This window comes from Ptychodera flava, chromosome 9 (assembly GCF_041260155.1).
Source record: "Ptychodera flava strain L36383 chromosome 9, AS_Pfla_20210202, whole genome shotgun sequence".
In the NCBI taxonomy this organism is placed as follows: Eukaryota; Metazoa; Hemichordata; class Enteropneusta; family Ptychoderidae; genus Ptychodera; species Ptychodera flava.
This window is the reverse complement of record NC_091936.1, coordinates 25174990-25181232: the sequence shown is the minus strand read 5'-3', so window position 1 is coordinate 25181232 and position 6243 is coordinate 25174990. Positions and strand designations below refer to the sequence as shown.

The 6243-nt window shown below is 37.4% G+C and overlaps 1 long non-coding RNA gene across 1 annotated transcript; it reads right to left on the bottom strand.

Moving 5' to 3' along the window:
• Positions 1-778: 778 nt before the first annotated feature.
• LOC139139634 (uncharacterized) lies at positions 779-5458 on the bottom strand. Its single transcript, XR_011553848.1, has 5 exons — positions 5365-5458; positions 4564-4665; positions 2314-2424; positions 1985-2083; positions 779-889 (listed from the first exon to the last, which is right to left on the bottom strand). It is a non-coding gene; the product is annotated as an uncharacterized lncRNA (long non-coding RNA).
• Positions 5459-6243: the final 785 nt, after the last annotated feature.

Genomic DNA, 6243 nt, shown 5'->3' with positions numbered 1-6243 from the left:
AGTTGTCATTATAAACGTTTATGAAGTAACAATTACAGTTTATCATGAATCAATACAAATAACATTGCCAATCTTAACCCCTGGCGCGACACCAAGGGCTGAGCCCTATATAATATTATTGAAATATAAACATATGAATAACAATTTTGAACTCTGTTGATATCGTTAGCAATGAATGCTGTACTACTAGCGACATAATAACGATCGTATTGATCAGCTGATACCATAGCATGCAGCTCGCTGATCATGCTGATGTCGATGCATGAACATTCCGTTTTCTTCATCTCTGGCATTTCACCGTGTCGACTTTTGAATGCATGATATTTAAAGGTGATGTTTCAAGTTTGATATTGACGGTAGGGAGGCAGTTACTTTTCATTTCCTTCGAAAATACATCGTTTTTCAATTCAAAATGAACCGTGAAAGTGCTGGTCATTTTTTGTGCTGAACGTGCGTGTGCAGTGTGCAGTGCACCGTGTGCAGTGTGGAGTCCGGGCCGATCATGCTGGAAGACGCTCACTGGCTTCAAACTCAGTTTAAATTTCCTTTTTTATTCGTTTTCTACAACTACAAATTCACTGGCATTGCCAAAACTATAAATAATAGCAATAATGCACCCCCTCCCGGCCCATAATGGACTCAAGCAAACTTTGCACTTCATAATGTACTCGGCTTCTCCTCGTACATTATGTCGTGCAAAGTATGCTTTCGTCATTATGGGCCGGGAGGGGTGCATTATTGCTTAAATAAATTACGTCTGTGCTCAATTATTTTTTAGGCCAATTAAGGCATAATGTTAAGTATCTGCCCCAGCACCCCTTTCTACAAGCAACGATGCCACTTCAGCACAATGTCCATCTAGGGCAAGTTCAATTGGTGTTTTACCACGCTGTCAATAAAACATATACATGTGAATAAGTATTATGTCAAGAAAGGTAAAACAAAACATGAAATTAAAAATGGATAATTTTAGTGAGGTAATTATTCAATATTGAGGAACACATGATTTTATAAAGTAGCAAAAATATCTTAGGGGTACAAGTCTCTTCAAAAGTGTATGTTAATGAAAGTATTTTGGTGAAGGTAGCGTCATCATGAAATAAAGGATAAAGTCATGTTTCCAGTACCTCAGATAATGACGTGTTGAAGAGTAAGGAAAGAGTGACTAAATGATTTCAATATTTGCAGGAGTGTCTGGCATGATCTTTTTGAATATAATACAGAAAACAATGCGACCAACAGTCTGTACTCTTGAATATCTTGTTTTAACACGGAAACTTTCTCTCCCGCGTTCAGTTTATATTTGAGTTTCCGTTCCGTTAAAAGAGAAAGTGATCTTTCAATAGTTTGTACGGGGAAATTGAAGCAGTATTACGTAATAACTGTAACAAATATTAATGCTGAATAGATCAGCAATCCGTATGTCGTTTATTACGCTATGGCTTATGCGTCAAAGATATACATTTGAAGAAGTCTTTGTTTTAGTCAGTGATCGTGACAAGAAGTGGTATCAGAAGACTTTTCGTTCACCACTTAAGGATCCTGCATACAAAATAGACACTTTCAGATATTTATTTTGTTCTCACTTGAAGAACTCCTAAACATCGAGTTTTGGAGGTTCAACAGAACGCTTGTCACGGGACTATTATGTAAATAATGACTGTGTACTGTGTAAGGTCGGATTTCCCAATATCAAGGCTTTCAGAAAACATATACTTTATTTGGGTGTTGGACTTCTTCAAATAATGAAAAAAATAAAAATCTGAAAGTGTCTCTTTGTATGCAGGAACCTTAAACAAGTCAGGCACTTGAAATTGATGTGTTTGAAGTTTATTGTTTAATGGACCGCTGAGAATTGTCGTGTTTCCTATTATAACAGTATAAACTCCAATCATTTTTAAAAACCGATCTACCTAAGCATATGGCTTCCGTTGAGAAAGTGGCTACCATTAGGGAATTTTGCTGTACTTGTAGCAGAACTTACCTTGTTCAGAGCATTCATATCAGCTCCCCTATCTATGAGAAAACCAGCTGCTTTCACATTGTTATTCCTTGCAGCAATATTGAGGGGAGTGTCTTTCTTCTGCAAGACAAGAATGGATATTATGCTTTCAAAGTATTTTCAATTCATTTGAGACCCTCTTTATTGCTACTTGCATAGTAAGTCTTCTATATGACGTCAATAGAAGCAATGCGTGTTGTCTATGGAATTAGTTGGTTTTTCGTATCCTCTGAATTTAGGTTTGTCATTATGATGATGACAAGTGAAATTGATGATATACATTGGCATGCTTCTTTTTGATAATGATATACCTGTTTGTCTGCAATATTCACTTTGGCATTAGCGTAACACAGTATCTTGACAATGTCAGCAGCTCGCTGTGTTTGGTTTCCAGCAGCAAAATGAAGTGCTGTCTTGCCTGTCTGTGAGAGCAAAGAAGAAATAGTGAAATAAACGAACTGATGTTATGGTATAATATCAGGAATCTCAGAAGTTACGCTTTGGTAATTTTCAAATACAGCAACTTTGGTTACCTTACAGTAGGTAAATGAAGGCAAAATGCGGCTATATATATTGATAGACGTATATATTAAATTTTCAAAGATTTTAAAGAGCAACAAGGAATGTTTGAACAATTTCAAAATTTATGCCATTTGAACAACCCTCAGTGGGTGTATCCCTAGGAATACATGTACCAACTATCCAAATTCCATTATCGAAGCTTACTAGATTTAGACAAATATGTGTATTTGTTGTGAACAACTGTCATTTTCAACAAATGACACAATTTCATACCAAATACTGCGGTGACACAAGTTCCATTTATCAAGTTTTTCAAGTTGGCGGACATACATAGATAAGTACACATAGATACATACGTACTGATCCCAGTAACTTCCAATATCATACATGTGTTTTACAAATGATGCTAAAATTATATGACACCAGCTGTTTGTCTTGCTGAACATATAATTGACCGATCCGATGGGTTAGATTGGTCGACCTCATGCAGTCTCCTTAACACACATCGCCTGCTAACACCGTGTTAAAATGATTTCTCTTGTGAAAACCGAAAGATGCTATAGGTTTGGTCAGTGTCTCAAGCACTATACCTTGCTTGCGAAGTAACTGTTGTGTTTTGCAAAACAAAACTACCTGCACCTTATTCCGACTTTTGATTGAAATCGCTGAGGCATGCGTTAAGATGCCACGTAAGATGTTATTGTGATGTTATGTAGGTCATTTCCCCCACACTCATCATGACCTGAGTTCAATTAGTCTAGAACATTCTCAAGGTCACTACCCTTAATGACCTCACAACCTTGAATTCAATTAGTCATGTTTGGAATGTTCTGGAAATTTAATTAGTTGTGTAAAAGAGATAATTTTAGAACAGTAATTAGCATGTCAATAAAAGTTCTAGATTGTTCTTATATGCCTTTATGTAAGCACATGGGTATAAAAAGGACGTGCACAGCTTCCAGTCAGACTTTTGGGATCGTGTCTCTTGTGTGTTACTACATGTGTTTGGAAACCCAGCAGTAGTCATTCTCAAGACTTTTCAAGACCTTCACTGCCAACGCTGGATTTATACTGTAGACTTTGTGCAACTTCAAGCCTGCAAGCCAAAGGACTGTTCATTCATCCGACAGACTGTTACAACTCTGAGACTGGAGCTTTGCCGTCCAAGCTGAGATAAGTAGTCTGTACACTTTTAAAGCTTGTACTCTATCCCTGACTTAGCAATTAGTTTTATTTTCGTAATAAATTTTGTTTAAACGTTAACTGCTGAGTTCACCCTTTTGTTCGTTTTCTCTGCACGTAACAATGAAAATACATGCAGAAGTTGAGCTGCACTGTAGATGGTTGTATCACCTTGATTTGTAGATTTACATTAGAAGGGGTGTTCATGTGTACTCCAAAAGAGGACAGTCAAAAAAATATTCACATTCATAAGTTTTAAAATAATCAAAGCCAAAGAAAAGTGCACTTAATCAGCTGCAGCTATTCTGAAAATGCATGAGTGACTTTATTGTGATCACCGACTTCTAATAGGTTGCGAGTTTGAAGTCGTTTGAGCTACTACTGAATTGTCCACCTCAATGTACAGAGACGCCGAAGGCCCAGTACAGCAGTGTATTGATTAATGATTGAAATTTCTATACTTTCATGCTTATTTCTTTATCTGTGTGTGTGTGTGTGTGTGTGTGTGTGCGCCGCGCGTGTGTGTGCTTCATTGAACTTCAAGTCTTCGAAGGATTCATTGTCAACGTTGTAGCATCTTTACTCGATTATTGAATTACCTTTTCATAGAGTTGGAATGTAGCCCAATGGTTTTGATCACTGGCTGCGATAGCTCAGTAGGTGACATAGGCTGTGAGGTCGAATACGATCGAGACTTGGCTGAATCAAATCAGTTCTTCTTGACATAATGAATCAAAAGACATGCACTGCCATACGGGATAGTTCCAATGAGTGAGCACACGAAGTAAACCAAATTTCATTACCCCTATAATTCCTTGTATTTAGCGTCAATACAGAAATACTGGCAAACACGTTACCTTGTCCTCCAGATTTACATCAGATTTCGCTGCCACCAAAAGTTCTACACTTTCAACACAATCTCGCCCCGATGCTGCAAAATGTAACGGCGATAGTCCATACTGCAATTACAAAGCGTAAAAAAGATATAAAGATTGAAGTATGACATCTGCAGCCCGCCTTTTCGACTTTTATTCATTCATGGCTAAGAGAATAAAACCATATGCTTTGATTTTTTCCCAATTTAGTATCAGTGAAATAAAGTGGAAACGATTGATGCATTAACGGTTGTCCGTGTGTCTCAAAGAAAGTTTTGTACTCGTTCTCTTGTGAAAGGTACGACTATCTTATCAGGTAAAACCATTATGCTTTCTCCATAGTTCTTGTAATCACGAATTTTCAAATTGTAATCTGTCTTCAACTCTGCTTATTCGAGGGTACAACGGATGACTGTATGTGAGAAGCAAATTTTACAAGGCTTTTATTATCGTAATGAATTGCCGTAATTACTTGTAATCATAATCTTCACATAAAACAAATGGAAACGTACATTTGACATGATCAATTGATTTCTAACGGATTGTGGCTTGTCAGTGTTAAGTTTCTGACAATTTTGTATGGACAAAATAGGCAATATTGTATCTTTCAAAACACTACAAACTGAAAGGTAATTTTATCGAATCCGAAAACAAAACCTTCAATAATACACATGCAAGGGTTTAAAGCAATAAATGAAAGCTCTAAGCACAAAAATAGTATCACCAATTTCTATAAAAGAAAACCTCAAGTTGCTTTGTTTTCTATGTGTGATAAAATCATACCGAATCAGTTTTGTTAAAATCTCTTTACTTGCTTAGAAAGTCTTGAAGAATTTCGGCATGATCCATCAGAGCGGCCACATGAAACGGGGTCATACCGTTCTGTAATTGCCCAAAGGTATAAAATATATTGAATTTCATAATAAGGGCATAACCCGCATAATTATGCATTCGAAATGCGAAATAATTCTTTCGTTGTTGTGTAAGCGGGCTTTCAGACCTTATTTACAAGCCAAAATGGTAGTAAGAACTATAAGTGTAGAGGAGTTGATTGGACTACGGTATAAACAATATAGACGAAAAGCATGAGGGAAAATGCCAAGAGGGTTTGACCGGTTAAGAAGGGCTTGACTACGCAGTTTCTGCGTAGTGAAGCTTCATTACGTATTCATGGTGACCCCTGGCCAGCTGTCAATAACTTTGGGGGCTTTTGTCTTTTGGCCTGCTTTGCATATGCGTCGTTGGACACGACCTGCCAATCACCCAGGTAGTCAATTAAACTATTAATTGACTGTTTACCGACCAAATTAACACTATCCAGCAGTATCAGTCATATTTTAATCGCGTGGCCCGGGTGGGCACAACGTAGGAACGCGTGTATTTCTATGTGTACGTTTCACTTGTGGTGTTGTTTGTACCATCGTGCGTTTGAAGTCCTTGTTTCACCTACAGCATTACCTTCAAGGTGACAGGCTTACTATTAATGTTCAGTATCATTGCACCGAGTTCTGCCCACGGTGAAAAACACCTGTTTTGCCTACTAATTACTGCCCGTCGCTGCCCGTCCTGAATGTAGCCTATCTATAGCTACAGTAATCACATAAATCATTTATCAGTTTTGATATATACTCCTAAATTGTAAGTTTGATCAAAATCGAGACC